Source organism: Triticum aestivum, chromosome 5A (genome assembly GCF_018294505.1).
Source record: "Triticum aestivum cultivar Chinese Spring chromosome 5A, IWGSC CS RefSeq v2.1, whole genome shotgun sequence".
In the NCBI taxonomy this organism is placed as follows: domain Eukaryota; kingdom Viridiplantae; phylum Streptophyta; class Magnoliopsida; order Poales; family Poaceae; genus Triticum; species Triticum aestivum.
This window is the reverse complement of record NC_057806.1, coordinates 5,721,842-5,740,294: the sequence shown is the minus strand read 5'-3', so window position 1 is coordinate 5,740,294 and position 18,453 is coordinate 5,721,842. Positions and strand designations below refer to the sequence as shown.

The 18,453-nt window shown below is 48.6% G+C and overlaps 1 pseudogene across 1 annotated transcript; it reads left to right on the top strand.

Annotated features, from left to right (window-relative positions):
- Positions 1-2,212: 2,212 nt before the first annotated feature.
- On the top strand, positions 2,213-4,776 carry LOC123101954 (B2 protein-like; annotated as a pseudogene). Its single transcript, XR_006448677.1, has 4 exons — positions 2,213-3,075; positions 3,224-3,324; positions 3,435-3,518; positions 4,270-4,776. The product of XR_006448677.1 is annotated as a B2 protein-like (transcript).
- The last annotated feature ends 13,677 nt before the right edge of the window (positions 4,777-18,453 follow it).

Here is an 18,453-nt window from a genome sequence, read left to right as displayed (position 1 = left end):
TGCAATTTCTATGATATATACATGCAGGAACTCAAAAACTATGTTCTGTGCAAGTGATATTACATAACATGTGGCTGTTATGTGCGAGTGCTGGTTGCCACTTTGCACTGGCGAAGCTATGTACATTTGCGCGGGGGGTTTCTTAGGGAGGACTTAGATTGATGTTTAAGCATTTGCACCCTCCCCGTACTTCTTTTGTACTCCAAGTGCCGCGGTGGAGCCCATTCTACTTTGGACCGATCATATCATGACTTGTGCCCGTGCCCGCTTCATCCATGCATTTCCCTCATATAACGTCTCTCCTTCTCTTCCCGAGTGTGTAGCTACATCCTCACTTAACCACAACTTTCCCTTTCCTCCCTTCCTCTCGTTGTATCGCAATTGTTCTTGATGGAAACGGGAGGCGCGACACGTAACGGTGGTTCTTGCGGTGGCGGCTCTCGTCACCGCCGGCGGGCAACTCTCGCCCACCTTCTATGACAAGACGCGCCCGTCGCTCCAGCCAATTGTTCGACGTGGCATGGCGCAAGCTGTGCCAGTTTCTATATTATGGGACGCTCCCGTTTCGTCGCACGCAGTGGAGGGCACGCCCTCGGCCCATTTGCGCGCTGCAACATCTCGGTGTACTGAACGGCGGTGGTGGTCGGTGTTGGCGGCGTGGAGCTCTGTGGCGGCGGCGGAAGAAGTCAGCGGCGCTCGGGAGTGGGAGCGAGGAGGCGGGGTCGCGCGACATGGAGCGCATGATGCCGGTGCGCGCCTGCGGCTGCTGCGCGGAGCAAGCACGCACGGCCTGCTGCGCGCGGGAGCTGCTCCCGCTCGCTGGCCGGACGAGGAGTCGGACGCGCCTTCTTCTCCTGGCGGCTCTCAATTCTCAAAGGGCGGCGCTCCAGTGGCTCTTGAAGAACAATTGGATCCACGCACAAAAGTTGTTCGATGAAATGCCTCGTAGCAAGAGAGATGTGAAGAAGATGATTGTCTAGTCATTGACAGGTGGGGCCAACGTTTCATTTGCCATATCAGTTGATCAAAGTTTATAGTCTTTGTCACGTCAGCCCGACAGGTGAGCCCTACCTGTCGGTTTGGCTGTTTTCCGCGACCAATTCAGAGCATCAGCCGCGTTACAAATTAGGCACAATTTCGGTGGGTTTTTTTTGCCCTGGTACAAATGTGGTACCGAGTTGTTACCCTAGCCTCAACTATGGTAGTTTTGCGTAAATAACTCATCAATATACTCTGGACGAAGGGAGTACACGATAGTATTACTCAAGATTCAAATTTTTGTATTTGGTTGTTAACAGGGACGTGTACCCTCGCCATCCCATAATATAAGACGTTATGAACATAAAAGTGACCTAAACGCTTTTATATTGAGTACTCCCTCCGTCCCAAAAAACTTGTCGAAGAAATAGATAAAATTGGATGTATCTATAACTAAAATACATCTAGATTCATCCATTCCTTTGACAAGTATTTTCGGACGGAGGGAGTACAAGCTAAGCTGCATGTCTCAGTTGAGTGCAAGTGCATGCCCTTTGTTTTCTGAACAAATGATGGGCCTCGCATGGAAAAGCCTGATTAAGCTATAAAGTAAACTGCTGAAGCTCTGTTGTAATATTCAGGAGCGGTCATGAGGGCAGCAGCGACCGACTCAGAAAAGTTCATGACTAAAATGTGAGCCCCCTTTCTCGCAAAAAATAAAATAAATTTTTTTGAGCCCCTTGTCGTGTTCACCGTAAAGTTGAGGAGAAAATCAGTAAAAAGGCCGGAGGGGTGAGAAATTCGGTGTGAAAGTTGGCACGAGAGCGAGAGTAGAAGCAAAGCCATCCCATCCCATGTTCTAGAAGATCACTTTATTTTTTCAGAAAGAAAAAGAAAGGTAAACTGGAGCCCGCGAGTCAAAAAAAGCCGCGTGGCCGGGCCGGGCCGGGCCTCCACGTCTCCTCCCACACCGCCCTCCGATGAATCCCCGGACGCGGTTTGCGCGCCTTCCGCGAGCTTCCCCCGACGACACGGCCACGTCCGAGCGCCTGCGTGACCCACCGGACACGGCGACAGTTGACAAGATCACAGGAGAGCGAGCAGACGACGACTAGGTAGTAAGTACGGTCCAATCCAAGCTACTCCCGAGCCGATTCGCACTCGTTTTCTCATACTTCCACTGGAAGCAATCCAACCGCGCCACCCCACCAACCAACCACACCGCACCTTGTCTGGCCCATAATAAAAGCAGCCCCTCCGCCCCCGCCCACGGCCTCCATTTTCCATTCCCATCCCGCAACGCACGCAGCTCGCTCGACCAGAACACCTCGGAGCAGCAGCAGCGGCGGCCGGCGGAGACCGTGTCATGGCGATGGAGGGCTACGACCGCGAGTTCTGGCAGTTCGGCGACCAGCTGCGCCTCCAGACGGCCACCTTCTCCGGCCTCTCCCTCGGCGACTCCATCTGGTCCCCCGCCGACAACACCGCCCCCCGCGCCCGCAACGCCGACCTCTTCTCCCATCCCCGGCGCCCGACAACAACAGCGCCGGGTTCGCCGCCGCCAAGATGAACGGCAGCCTCAACGGGCCCGGCCTCATCGGGTCCGGCAAGCTCGCCTTCGGCGCCACCACCACCAGCAAGGCCGACCGCTACAACAACGTCAGCCTCGCCGACGCCAAGCCCTACGCCAACGCCAACGCCAACGCCAACGGCATGTACGGTGCCAAGCCCAACAACACCAACATGAACAACGGCTTCGGGCTCAACAAGATGGCTGCCGGCGGCGGGGCTACGGCAACTTCAACAGCGGCAACGAGGGGGTGAAGAGCTACTTCAACAAGTCCATCGGCAGGCCGGCCAGCAACAACAGCAGCAGCAACAACTTCAGCGGCTACGGCGGCAAGAAGGGCGCCGCGGACGGCAAGAAGAAGCACGCCAAGAACGAGCGAGGGGACAGCAACCACGGCGCCGCGTCGGAGAAGCGGTTCAAGACGCTGCCGGCGTCCGAGGCGCTCCCCCGGAACGAGCCCATCGGAGGATACATCTTCGTCTGCAACAACGACACTATGGAGGAGAACCTCAAGAGGCAGCTCTTCGGTAACACTAAAGATTTTTCTCTTGAATTTTTCTTTTGACGTCCGATTAGATTAGTTGTACCTAATCCTCAACACAAAATCAAGGAATCTTCTACTAATTTTATCAGATCTAGTGTAGTGACGGGTTGGTTACTTTGATTAATTTGCAGGGTTGCCATCCAGATACAGAGATTCAGTGAGGGCAATCAGGCCAGGGCTGCCCCTCTTCCTCTACAACTACTCCACCCACCAGCTCCACGGCATCTTCGAAGTAAAACTAATTCGAATAATCAAATTAATTTGCTATCTTGTTTGCAATTTGATGACAAATTAGTGTTTAATTGATTGAACTCATCGCCTTATACTGAATCTCATGCACAGGCTGCGAGCTTTGGCGGAGCGAACATCGACCCGGCGGCGTGGGAGGACAAGAAGTGCAACGGCGAGTCCCGCTTCCCTGCACAGGTTTGTACCTACACCTTCACTCGCCATGGCAGAGTGCCGCTAAGCTACTTATTAAGTTGATATTGTCAATATAATTCCACGAACAAAAGTTGGCTAGAGAAATCTACTGCTGGCGAGCCAGTTGCAAGGCTGGCTTGAAGCGGAAGGAGATCAGATCAGATCAAGGACGAGCAAAAGCAATCAACCAATCGATTAGTTTATTTATTATTACACAGATGGATGTTGTTGTCTTGTTTAGTTGGAACCTAGTAGATCGTCGGCATAACTTTGCTAGTGACTGTCCAACAACCTCACCTCAGATTAGGTTGGCCGGTCAATCCTAGGCCAACCACCTGTTCTTCTAGAACTAGCACACTTGTCAACACACGCTCGGTCGGTCGGTTCTTCTAGAGGGGGTCTCAAACAAAGATCACTTTTTTAAAAGGGGCTCAAACATGATTGATTTTTCGTTTTAGGGACTCAAACAAGATCACTAGCTTAAAGTATTTGAAGTTATATACAGCTATTAGTATATACAGTAGGAAGAAAAATTAAAAAGGAAAAAGGAAATGCTTGCACGAATCTTCACGTAAAATCAATGACATATGACTTAGATGTACCATACTTGATGCCTTAAATTAACAACACTGAATCTTCTACTGGTCTTTTGCATCTAAACAAAATTAAGGATGAACAATCCTAACTTGGAGTACTGTGCTTAAACTCTCTGTATGTCTTGCTAATTACAATTTGCGACGATGGATGAATTCAGGTGAGGGTGGCCACAAGGAAGATCTGCGACCCGCTGGAGGAGGACGCCTTCCGCCCGATCCTGCACCACTACGACGGGCCCAAGTTCCGGCTGGAGCTCAGCATCACCGAGGCCCTCTCCCTTCTCGATATATTTGAAGACAAGGACGAGGCCTGATCGAGGCTGCATGCCTACTGCTGATCAGGGAGGGACTGTTGAGGAAGGAACAACGCAATAAGATCGATCGGAGCATATATATATACATACATACATACGATTAATATCATTATCAATTAATGGTGATATATACATACGTGAGTTTTATGTATTGGGTTTTCCATCCCGCGGGCTATGAAATTATGCGCCCCCCGCTGTCTATCATGCATGCGTGGTGATGGCTGCACAAGATGAGCCCTCGTGGACATAACTAATCTATTGTCACGGCTTTGTATGTATGTATAATATTGAGACTTTAAGATGTTTCTCCTGTTGTGTACCTTAGCAGAATAAATCATCCTTTTTACTGAATTTGTTGATAGATTGGAAATTTGGAAAACCGAGCAATGCTTAGTGAGCTAGTGTGGTGCATCTGCACCTTGCCCGCCGGGTTCAGCCTCAGCTTCCCCTCCGGGAAGCTCCTCGTTGAGTCCAATAGAGCGCGCACAGGGGACCCTTACTCGGCTGGCCTGATGACAGGAACCGAAGCATAGCGCGTAAAAATACAATATGGAGTGGAATGGTGAGGAGTCGAAATACATGTGCCATTAGTTACTGGAATAGTCAGTGATAGATAGGTAGCGTGAGTGTTCAAGAACTTCCTGCACTAACAGGTTTGAAACCATTTTTTTTTCAACATTTACTGAAATTTGTGAGCATTTAAAAATGGCAAATGTTATTAAAATCACAAATATTCATTTGAATTCCAAAGAGTTTTTAATAAATGTGAACATTTCTTATAATTCAGTTTTTCTGAAAAACAGTGGACAATTTTGTAATCCTGAAATTTTTTTAATCTGTAATAAATTTTGAAAAAAATAACATTTTTTGAAATTCCATTCAGAATTTGAATTCACGGGCATTTTTTAAATCCACACGCAGATTTTCTAAAATTCTGATTAAAATTTGAGAACTCAAACTTTTTTCACAGAAACATGTGAATATTTTTTATGAAAACTTACAAACTTTTTTTGAAATCATCACAGAATTTTGTAAAATCTGAATAAAATTTGAGACCTCGAACTTTTTCCAAAGAAAATCTGAGAATATTTTTTATTAAAAACTCAGGAATATTTTTCAATAAATGCAAGAATTAGAATAAATAAATAAGTATTAAATAAGAAGTGAAAACAAAAATTAAATAAAACCAAAAAACCCCGGAAAAGACACTACATAGAGGAGAAAACTGTTCAGGGAAACCTTCTAGAAGGTTCCCAAAACCGGTTTACCGCACTGTGTAAACGCTGAAGTGGGTCGGCCATATCGTGTGGCTCACATCCCTACTCTATGTGAATCGACAATAATTCGCCGTGGCGAGCGGCGGCGAATAGTAAATTCCTGCTTTTGTTCTAATTAATGCCTATGATACTAGTGTCTTCTGGGTCCCCCTTTTATAAAGAGAGAAATTTCGGTCTGTGTCACTAGCGAGTTTAGATATGCGAAGGTTGTCCCAGCCCATATTAGTCTATCCTACACTGGTTTTGCGAATCTTCTAGAAGGTTCCCTCTGGCTCTGTTGGGTCGGTTTTCTTTTGGGTGCTTTGTATTGAGTTTTTTTGGTTTCTCATTTTATTTTATGTTTTCCCTTTTTCATTCCCTTTTTATTTTACCAGTTAATTCCTATTCCTTAAAAAAATCTTGAACTTTATTCAAATCAATGAATGTATTTTCAAATCTATGAAATTTCTAAAATTTTGAACTTTTTGAAATGTGTGAACCTATTTTCAAAATATATGATTTTTTCAAATCCATGAGCTTTTTCAAATGTCACAAACATTTTTAAATACATGAACTGTTTTCAACTCCACCAACTTGTTAAAATTTGTGAACATTTATTTTCAAATCCAGAGTTCAAAAATTATGATTTTTTAATCAAAATTGTGAATTTTCTTGCAAGTTCATGAACATTTTTTTCAAAGTCGTGAACTTCTTTGAATCCGGAAACATTTACCAAATTCGTGAATTTCCTGTTTTTGTATTCAAATTTCATAAAAGTCAACAGTATATTGTCGGCGATATGAAATCAGAGGTCAACCTACCGGTGTTTAGCATGTCAAAGGAGTCAACGGCTAACAATGAATCCTCTGGCGAGAGCGCCCCCTCACGCGCTTGCCTGCTCACGTGAGAGTCGGTTGGTTGGGCCGGCCCACGAGTCCTCTCACGCATACTGGCAACGAACACCAAGCAAGGCATTTTCTAAACAACAAAAAAACAAGCAAAGCAAATCAAACCAGACGAACCGACCAAACAACTCGGGAAACAATGAGACCAAAGAACGAAATACGGCAGGAGGCCACGAGGGGTATACCTATGATCAAATGTTTCCATTTAGGTCCTAAGTCAATATACTCATACATAGGTGATCTACTCGCCGACCAATTTCTTATAGATGTTAGGTTGATTGTGCATGTTCTAGTCATTTTCTTTATTTATTTGCCTCCATATCATTTTGGCTAAGCATGTTGGATGGCATTATTTCCATTCGAGGTCATCCAAATTGTGGCTTGTTTGATTTGGTTAGTTCACCAGTTGGATGTAACAATAATGCCTAAGGGCCCCTTCCAGCTACCTAGTATCTCGTTAACTTATCTCAACTAACAATTCTGGGTGATCACAGAATTTGAACAAGTTTGATTATGTCCCTCCAAACGAGGAGCATTCGGAGCCTCCAGCCTGTTTGGGACTGATTTTTGAAAACTTCTGTGTGTTTCTCGGTTTGACCAATTCCAGTTACCGCGGTCACACTAACATAGCCTACGGGAAATTAGGTAAGCAATCATGATCATTATCACCTAACAACACGGGTCCATAGAAAAGGCCGGGCATTTCGGGCGATACACTTAGGCTGTGCTTGGGATCGGTGTGCTTAAATACACGTTATCTACATGTGTAACTTACCGGGCTAGTAGCCATTTTCGCCTGCAAGCGAAACAACGGCCGGAGGCGTGTATTGTTTACAGGTGTAGTTCCACACATGGCCTGATCGTCTAACAGCGCCTCGTGCAGAGCTTGGAACGAAAAACTGGGTGGGCTAGGCAGGCTAATCTGAAAGGAATTGGTCTTGATCTGGCCATCACTTCATGCACAGTGTGAGCGAAATTACTAATTAAGAAGTACTTCTTGCGGAGATCACTCCAATTTCTCCGGGTTACGACAAGTGGCACACATGTGGGAGTTTCCCCTTTTCGTAGATCCGTTTATTCAAAATGTTTTATCTCTTAAACCGTGCGTCAAATCTCGAACCGCTTTCGCCATTGGATTCCTCGCGTCGATATCTTCAAAACTAAATCCCATGTTGATAGGTTTTGACGAACTTTCTTTTCATAAAAAAACCGGACGAAAAAAGCCGACGAAAAAAACGGACGTAAAAAACCGACGAAAAAAACTTCGGGAACACGGTTTTTTTTTCCTTTCCGAAAGAGACACGCCCGTGCCTCTGACGAAATCACAACCGTGCCTCTCGCGGAAACAAAACCGTGCCTCTCATGAAAAAAAACGTGTTTTTTTCCTTTTCCGAAAGAGGCACGCCCGTGCCTCTCGCGAAAGCACAACCGTGCCTCTGTCGGAATTAAAACCGTGCATCTCACGAAAAAAATAGAAAAGACATTTTTTTCCTTTCCAAAAGAGGCATGCCCGTGCCTCTCGCGAAAGGACAACCGTGCCTCTGGCGGAAGCAAAACCGTGCCTCTCGCGAAAAAAAAACAGAAAACATGTTTTTTTTCCTTTCCGAAAGAGGCATGCCCGTGCCTCTCGCGAAAGCACAACCGTGCCTCTGGCGGAAGCAGAATCGTGCCTCTCGCGAAAGAAAAAAAAACAAAAACGTGTTTTTTCCTTTCCGAAAGAGGCACGCCCGTGCCTCTCGCGGAAGCAAAACCGTGCCTCTCGCGAAACAAAAAAAAAACAGAAAACACATATTTTTTCGTTTCCAAGAGGCACGGCCGTGCCTCTCGCGAAAGCACAACCGTGCCTCTCGCGAAAATAAAATCGTGACTCTCGCGAAAAAAATGCATTTTTTGCGCAATTTTTTTTTTCGAAATTTTTGTTTTGGTCAAAAAGCTAGGGAAGACCGGTAAAAAACCGAAACATAAAAAAACCCGAAAAAAAACCTTTTAAAAAGCTGAAAACGCGTGCGTAAAAATAAAAAACAAAAAATCCGAAAGAAGCGTCCAGAGCGCGACACGTGGCGAATGGCTGTGAGCGCGCCAAGTGGCGCTGATCATTGCGATGCTCCCGAAAGAGCACTCCTTAATTAGTTGCTCCCCAGTGTGAGTGTTTGGCACTTAGGCTGGACGGGCCATGGCCACCTTTTGCCCTCATGTGACGCAGCTTTGTGTTATAGCTGGCCAAACGGGCCATGCTAAATGGGCCGGCCCGGTAGCACACAGGAACGACACAGCCTAGGCCCGGCACGCGGCACGCCATGGGCCATGCCTGGGCCTAGAGGCTGGGCCGGCACGGCATGGCTCGTTTATTTTTTTTGAAATATATAAATATATATGTCCTATATAAATACCTAATACTCTAATATGTTCAATAGTTTTGTAGTGCATGCGTACTTTTGTAGTACTTTAATATGTATTTTTTTATTTTTTGTAATATTTCACCATATTTTTTTACATTTTTAGGCTTTCCCCCCTGTTTTTGAAGGTATTTTGCAGAAAAAAAATCAAACCGACACGGGCGGCGTGCCTAAGCGTGCCACGGGCCGGCCCACTTATATCTTGTGACGTGCTTGGGCTGCTGGGCCGACACGACACGACCCGGCTATTAATCGTGCCCTGACGGGCCGTGCTGTGCCAGGCATGTTTACGGCAGGCCGGGCCATGCTGGGCCGGCCCGGCCCGTTTGGCCAGCTCGGTTTTTCATATCATTTGTAGAAAGTATATCATATACACCACCAAATATATATCATTGCATATATTTTCATATCATATAAATTTGTTATTGTAAATGTTCATATTATTTATAAAATTTGGTCAAACTTTAAAAAATTTGACTTCAGTCAAAGCTAATATATAAGCTAATATGGGGAGTAAATAAAAACGGAGGGAGTAAAATCAACTTGGCCGGTTTCCTTCCGCGCGCATTGGTCTAGCCGAGTATGACCCAAGCCTAATAACGCCCACTGTGGTTGCTCTTGGCAAGCCGGTCGTTTTCGGTTTACATGTGTCATTACGTCTGGGAGCATCATCCAGAAAGGCCAATGGTCACGATCAGCTCGGCAGGTTCCCTTGCATTCGCATCGGTCTAGGCGAGTATCGACCCCACGCCTAATAACGTCCACCGGGGATGCTCCTGGCGAGCCGGTCATTTTTGTTTTGCCTGTGCAATTTCGGTTGGGAGTGTCGTCCGCAAAGGTCAATGGCATGCCACTCGAAGGCATCCCAGTTCTGTATGGTGGGGTGTTACGATGGCATCTCCCATTATCAAAAAAATTGTATGTGTAGAGTGGTGGCTTTGTGTTGTTTGATGTATATTTTCTATCAAACCATTGTTGAAGAATTTAATAAACATAGCTGTGTCCATCTTTTTATGCAGAAGCCCGGGGTTTCGACCTTCTTTTCTAAAAAAACAAGTCGAGTGATGTAGTTCCTACAAACTGAAGCTTGACCCGACAAAAGACTAGCGATAGCATGCCTTCTGCAAAGATCGTGACCGCTGCGTTGTGGGAGAATCGATCTGCACTTGCACGTACTATACATCCAGCCATGCCCACCCATCAAACCCAAAGACCAAACACACCTGAAACCCTGGAAGCATCCGTATGTACAGTACGCACGTGATCCAGACCAATCGAAGCCCCTTGGAGCATTTCTAGCAGACCCCGCAAAATCCTAACCCACATAAACCGTTTTCAGGTCGACGAAGATCTCATTTGCGGGTCGAAAACGTGCGTGGCACAACAGAAGCCGTATATGAAACTGCATATTTTTTTTAAAATTAGCGAGAGAAGTTGCAACCATAATAGTTCATCACATACTACATATACAACATGATCAAACACTAATTCATTACAAACACTAAACACTAGATCATATTACATACTACATTCACTACTAGTAGTAGGGGGAGGGGGGGGGGGATCTCACGGCGGCGACCTCGCGGCCATGGACGATGCGGTGGAGGAGCTCAATCCTCCTCGTCGGATCTGCCGAGGTCGATGTACTTCTCCTTCTGCTCCACGCGGATGCGCCGCCACTCGTCGTCATTTTCCTTGCTGGCAAGGTTCACCGCGACCGCCTGCTAGAACACGAGGTCTTCGAGCTCCTTGTGGTGGCGCCGACGCTCTGCCTCCTCGCGCAAGCTGTGCTCGGCAACGGAAGCCGCGACCGCGTCGACATTGGCGACGAAGTCCTCGGGCCCGACGGTGCCGCGGCGCACGATCTCCTGCAGCTCCTCCGACCACTCCCTCTTCACGTGGAGAAGCCTCACACCGGAAGGGGAAGAGCTCGCCACGCGAGTGAGCCACACGGCAGATCTCGAGCCCGCGGCGAACGAGCCCACGACGGAGGACCCCGCGGCATGCTGACGGTCGTACTCCTCTGTCTCGCGACGGATGAACCTCGACGGCGGCGAGAGGCCCCGGTTCGTCCACTTCTTGGCCCTGCGCTTCCTCGCGCCGTCCGAGCGGACACGACGCTCGCGCTCGGTGTCGCGGCAACCGCCGGAGCCGCGGCCGAAGCTCCACATGGCGTTTCGAGGCAGATGCGGGCTCGCCGGCGGCGAGAAATGCGAGGGGGCAGTGGGGAATCGCGGTGGAACGTGACGGCGGAGGGATAGGGTTTTGATCCGTATCCCCCCCCCCCCCTCCCCAACCCGTAGATATACCGCTTCTGCTGGGCGGTTTGCGGGCCGCAGTAAAAAAAAATACGGACCGGATGAGTATACGAGCTCTGTTCTGGTTAGAAAATTGAGCCGAGCCCGTATACTCGTCGGACTTATGCAGATTTGCGAGATTTGCAGGGTCTGCTGGAGATGCTCTTACACTTGGTTCGTAAGCTTGACACCACCTTCGTGGAGCTTCACCAATGTTAGACCAGCCATTGTGTATCCAACATCCACGTGATGATAAAGTGGAGGAGTTATAAACCCGACATGCGTATAAAAATTAAATGAAGACCAACCAATGTTGAGTGGCTCCTCGACATAATGGAACAATGCGATCGCATCTATGTTAGACTTTGTAACATAGCCCAACTGCGTAATCTGTATATTGTGTAACCTTATAAATATATGTGATAGGCCACCCCTAGAGGGTTGAGCCAGTTCCTACAAATCCTACGTTTAACATGGTATCAGCCTAAATCTAGGACCTACTCCAACTCCACCCCAGCAGCCGCCGCCGCCGTGCCCCAAACCCTAGGGCCGCTGTCGCCGCCGCTGCCATGACCGCTTCCGCCTCCGGTTTCGCCAGCTCCGGGACCATCCCCGCGTCGCTGGCCGCCCTTCTCAATCTTCCCGCCCACGCTGGTGCGTCACCGAGGCCCCAATTCTTCGGCACCACAGCCGTGGGTTCATTGTTCTTGGCTTCGATCCCGCCGTCTCCCGCGCCATCGACAGTGGTGGTCTCCACCGCTGCGATGATGGAGCCACCTGCGGCCACTGCTGGCTCGTCCCCGACACTCGCCATGATCTCTGGGCCGTTCCACTTCGACAACCTAATCACGACTCGTCTCACGCCGGACAACTATTTGTATTGGCGCGCCAAGGTTCTACCGCTGATCCATAGCCGCTCCCTCCTTGGCTATGTCGATGGTTCCCTGCCGTGTCTGCCGCAGGTTATCCACACCGTCCACGGTCCGGCCATCAACCCGGCGCACCGTGTGTGGGTGTAGCAAGACCAAGCGATCCTCTCCGCCATCCAGGGTTCCCTCGGAGACGGAGTCGCTGGCCTTTGTCTCTTTGCTGCCTCCTTCTTGGATGCGTGGACGACTCTGGAACATGCGTTTGCCCAGACCTCCACCGCCCACTCGATGGCTCTTCGCAGCAAGCTTGATGATGTCAAGAAACTAGACTCCTCTGCCACAACATACTTCAACAAAATCAAGGTCTTGGCAGATACGTTGACCTCTATTGGTCGACCGCTGAGTGATGAGGAGTTCGCTGGCTACGTTATTAAGGGTATCGATGCCGACTACGACAACCTTGCCGAGGCCGTCCACAACGCCAAGCCGCCGCTTCCTCTGCACGAGCTCTTCTCCCGTCTGCTCTTCACCGAGCAACGCATCAAAGTTCGCCGCTCCGTCACCACCATTGCCGACCAGCCAGCGGCCTTTTGGGCATCGCGTGGCCAGCGCCCCCCTGCACCTTCGTCGCCTGCCCGGGTCGCCACCCCCCCTGCGCTGCCAGCTTTGCGGGCGTGAGAGGCATCTCGCCTCCAAGTGCCACAAGAGGTTTCAACGGAGCTTCCTGGGTATTGGTAACGATGGCAAATGTAATTAGCGTCAGTTTGCCATGGCGGATTTTGGCCCTCCTGCTGCTCATGTTGCCGCCAAGGGCAAGGATACACGCGTCAAACCCGGCTTTACACCGTCATACCCGATTGATCCCGCGTGGTATATGGACACTGGCGCCACGAATCATATGACGAACGAGCTCACCAAGCTGTCCACCCACCAGCCATACTACGGTCACGACAAGGTTCACACCGCCAACGGTGTAGGTATGCCCATCTCTCACATTGGTCAAGCATATCTCTTAACTAGTCATCCATCTAGGCAGCTTCATCTTCGTAATATTTTACAGGTCCCCTCGGTGACTCTTAATCTGTTATCTGTTCCAAAGCTCACTCTTGATCAATGTCCTATGTGAATTTCACCCGTTTGATCTTTTTGTTAAGGACCGAGACACCCGAGAAATTCTGCTTAGTGGTCACCTCAGCCATGGCTTATACCGCTTGGAGGATCCATCCGCCCCGCGCGTCTTCAGTGGTGTTCGTGTGTCGCTGTCCCAGTGGCACTCTCGCCTTGGTCACCCTCCCACTCCCATAGTTCGCCATATACTTCACCGTCATGAGCTGCCTATCGAGTCTAGCAATAAGGAGATGTCCGTGTGTGATGCCTGTCAACAAGGCAAAAGTCATCAGTTACCATTTGTTTCTTCTACTCGTCAAGTAACGAGTACTCTTGAACTTGTGTTTTCTGATGTGTGGGGTCCCGCTCAAACGTCTGTGAGTGGTCACAACTATTATGTTAGCTTTATTGATGCCTATAGTCACTTTACCTGGCTTTATCTTCTTAAGCACAAACCTGATGTGTTTGATATATTCATTCAGTTTCAAGTGCATGTCGAACGTCTTCTCAAGCATAAGATTATCCATGTTCAGTCCGATTGGGGGGGGGCGAATATCGCAACCTCAATACTTTCTTTAATAAGCTTGGGATCTCTCATCATTTAGCATGTCCTCATACACATCAGCAGAACGGCGCTGTTGAGCGCAAGCATCGACATGTAGTTGAGACCGGACTCACACTCCTGGCTCACGCTTCTGTACCCTTTCGTTTTTGGAGTGATGCCTTTGCTACAACGTGTTTTCTTATTAAACGACTACCTACGCGTGTCCTTAATATGAAAACTCTTATTGAGCTCCTTTTACATGAAACTCCTGACTATACCTTTTTAAGGTGTTCGGGTGTGCCTGTTGGCCCCATCTTCGTCCATATAATCATAGAAATCTTGAATTTCGGTCTAAGAAATATGTGTTTCTGGGTTATAGTTCTCTTCATAAAGGCTACAAGTGCCTTCATGTGCCAACAAATCGTGTCTACATATCCCGTGATGTTGTCTTTGATGAGAACGTCTTCCCCTTTTCCGCCATGCCGTAGCAACCCGCCACACCCCCATCTATGCATTCATCTCCTATTATGCTTGGCCAATTTGAAGATGTTGCATATTCGCCTGTGTTGTTACCTAACCATGGTGCAGGTATTGGACGTGGTGCTCGCATGGAACTACTTCCGGATGCAACTCCTGTGACGCATGTTGATCGGCCGGTGCACGTGCATGCACCGACTCTCGTTGTCGACCCCGTCTCTGGAGCCGCACCCGCCAATGCAACTGAACCGGCGACGGCCTCCGAACCTGGGCCGGTGACAACCGAGGCGCGGCCCATGTCAGCCGAGGCGCGGCCCACGTCTCCGACGGTTTCCCCTGGGCGGCGCGAGCGGTCCTCGTCACCGTCTCCATGCCCGGCCTTGCCTCCGTCATCGCCTTCGTCGCCCGCCTGTATGTCCCTGCCACCCCTTTCACTTGGGTCGGTTGGGCCTACCGTCGACTTGCCTGAGCTCTCGCCTGGGCTACCGTCGCCCGCCCTGCCATCATCATCTCCAGTATTGGCGCCGCCGGCTCCTGTTCCCGTTGCACCGCAACGCTCGCATACTCGCAGCCGCAGCGGTATTGTTCAACCCAAGTAGCGTCATGATGGTACTGTCACATATTTGGCTGCCTGTCTTGCTCATTCTGTTGCAGATCCCACTGATGAACCACGCAACTATGAGGTCGCTATGAGTATTCCTCACTGGCGGGCTGCTACGGAGCAAGAGTACCACGCTCTTATGCATAATGAGACATGGACACTGGTTCCCCCTCCGCCTCGCGTCAACATCATTGATTCGAAGTGGGTTTTCAAAGTCAAGAGACATGCAGACGGATCTATTGAGCGCTACAAGGCGCGTCTCGTGGCTAGAGGGTTTAAACAGCGTCAGGGTCTGGACTACGAGGACACATTCAGCCCGGTTGTTAAGCCTACTACTATACGGCTTCTCCTGTCTCTTGCAGTCTCTCGTGGTTGGTCTCTTCGACAGCTTGATGTGCAGAATGCTTTTCTCCATGGGCTACTTGAAGAGGAGGTTTACATGCGGCAGCCACCAGGGTTTGTTGATCACGCTCAGCCTCATCATCTCTGTCGTCTGACAAAGGCTCTCTACGGACTGAAATAGGCGCCTCGTGCCTGGCATGCTCGCCTTGCTTCGGCCCTTCGTACTCATGGCTTCATTCCATCGACAGCTGACAGCTCGCTGTTCTTATTTCAGCGCCCCAGTTTGACTGTGTATTTGCTTGTGTAAGTGGATGAAATTATTCTGGTCAGCTCCTCTGCAACGGTTGCTGATGCTCTTGTGACTGCACTTGGCAGAGATTTTGCGGTAAAAGACTTGGGACAGATACACTTCTTCCTGGGCATTGAAGTTGCACATCAGTCTCGTGGCAGCTTAGCTCTGACCCAGAAGAAGTACTCCCTTGACCTCTTGCCCGTGCTGGTATGCTCAAGTGTAAGCCATCCCCCACGCCCATGTCCTCTACTGACAAGCTCCCGGCTACTGCTGGTACTATTCTATCTCCTATGAATGCTACGGAGTATCGGAGTATTGTTGGTGGCTTGCAGTATCTGACTATCACACGCCCTGATCCTTCCTTTGCGGTTAACAGGGTATGTCAGTATCTTCATGCTCCTACTGATGTGCACTGGTCTGCTGTGAAGCGCATTCTTCGTTATGTGCATCTCATTGTCTCCTATGGTCTTCATCTGCGACCTAGTTCCTCTGTTGTTATATCTGCATTCTCAGATGCTGATTGGGCTGGGTGTCCGGATGACAGGCGATCCACGGGGGGATATGCTGTATTTTTGGGTCCTAATTTGATCGCTTGGAGTGCATGCAAGCAAGCCACTGTTTCTCGCAGCAACACAGAAGCCGAGTACAAAGCAGTTGCCAATGCGACTGTTGAGCTTATCTAGATTGAGTCTTTGCTTCGAGAGCTGGGAATCTCCCAGTCACATCCTCCAGTTCTTTGGTGTGACAACATCGTGCTACGTTTCTTTCGACAAACCCGGTGTTTCATGCACGAACCAAACACATTGAGATTGACTATAATTTTGTGAGGGAACATGTTGCACAGAAGCTACTACAGATCAAGTTTATCTCCTCGAAGGATCAACTTGCTGACATTTTCACCAAGCCTCTACCTTCTCCCATGTTCGAGGTCTGTAGGCGCAATCTCAACCTCCTAGATGCATCAGGAGTGAGTTGAGATTGAGGGAGGGTGTTAGACTTTGTAACATAGCCCAACTGTGTAATCTTTATATTGTGTAACCTTATAAATATATGTGATAGGCCACCCCTAGAGGGTTGAGCCAGTTCTCACAAATCCTACGTTTAACAATCTATGACCGAGAAAACCCTATGAATACCCTAAGGGTTCGGACAGCCTCTAGATCCGAAGGTGCAAGGCGGACGATTTCATTACTTCATAATAAAATAACAATGCTGAACATATTATCAGCTTGGTGGCTCATACAAGTGGCCGGCATGTAGTGGAAAGACATCAAAACTAAGAAGGGCCTCAATGAAAAGAACGTTGAGGTTTGCAACCCTGTACTTTCACCCCTCTCTATCAATGAAATGATACGTATCATGCGTATTCACGAAAAAAGAGAACGACGCTCCAAGCCATGCATCTGTAAAAACTATGAAGGGATTATGGTTTGGCTCAATACATCCAATGGGTGCCGGCCCTCTGTATTTATAGTATAGATATGAGGTTGTTGCGTCCACAATCTGGAGCTAACAACTAGGTTACAACAAACAGAATCCTACCTCTTTACAACTTGATGCGCAAGCCTAGCTAACTACCTGGACTCTATTTATCCTTATCTGCACAATCTATGCGATAATCTTAACACCCCCCTCGATCTCATCGTCCAAGATTGAGATCGTTACAAAGTCGTCGGAGTTGCTGTGCAGTGATAGGTTTTGTTAGTCCATCAGCCAGCTGGTCATTGGTGGATACAAACCTGATTTGCAATGCCTTCTCAGCCACCCTTTCTCGAACAAAATGAAAATCGATTTCGATATGCTTCGTTCGAGCATGAAAAACAGGGTTGGCTGACAAGTACGTAGCTCCCAAATTGTCACACCATAACACTGGAGTTTGCCTTTGACTGACACCCAGCTCCTAAAGCAATGACTGAAACCAAATGATCTCTGCTGTGGCGTTGGCCAATGATTTGTACTCTGCTTCAGTCGAGGACCGAGACACTGTTGCCTGCTTCCTTGCACTCCAGGACACTAGGTTGCCTCCATAGAAAATCACGAAGCCACTTGTGCTGCGTCGATCGTCTACTGATCCTGCCCAATCGGCATCCGAAAAGGCACTCAATAGAGATGAAGAAGTTTTTCTGATTTTTAGACCAACATCCATAGTTCCTCTCATATAGCGAAGGATTCGCTTGGCTGCACCCCAGTGCTGTTCTATAGGAGAATGCATAAACTGACACGCCTTGTTTACAGCAAAGGCAATGTCTGGCCTAGTTAAGGTTAAGTATTGCAGTGCCCCGACGACACTTCTGAACCTTGTTGTCTCTTTTTCAGAAAGCCTTTTTCCTTCATCTCTACTCAACTTTCTGAGGTGCACATAGGTGTTGGAACTGGTTTGCAGCTCATCATGGCCTCCTTGTTCAACAGATCGTTGGCATACTTAGCCTGCTTGAGTGTGATCGAGTCTTGGGAGCGTGTCACCTCTATCCCCAAGAAATAATGAAGCTCACCAAGGTCTTTTACTGCAAAAGCAGCGCGCAATGCTGCAATGAGTTCTGTGGCAGCACGGGTAGAGGAGCTTGCTAAGATGATATCATCAACGTAGATGAGCATATAGATAGTGACTCCCCCTGGCTCATAGACGAAGAGCGAGCTGTCAGCCCGTGAAGCCCGAAAACCAAGGGACAACAATTTCATACTGAGGCGGGAAAACCATGCGCGAGGAGACTGTTTCAGGCCATATAATGACTTGTCCAGTTTGCAAACATGACGTGGAAAAGTTGTACTGACATAACCAGGTGGTTGGCGCATGTAGACAGCTTCCTCAAGAAAACCATGCAAGAAGGCATTCTGAATGTCGAGTTGACGAAGACACCAGCCACGAGACAGTGCTAGAGAAAGAACCAACGGATCGTAGCATGTTTGATGACCGGACTGAAAGTTTCAGCATAATCAACACC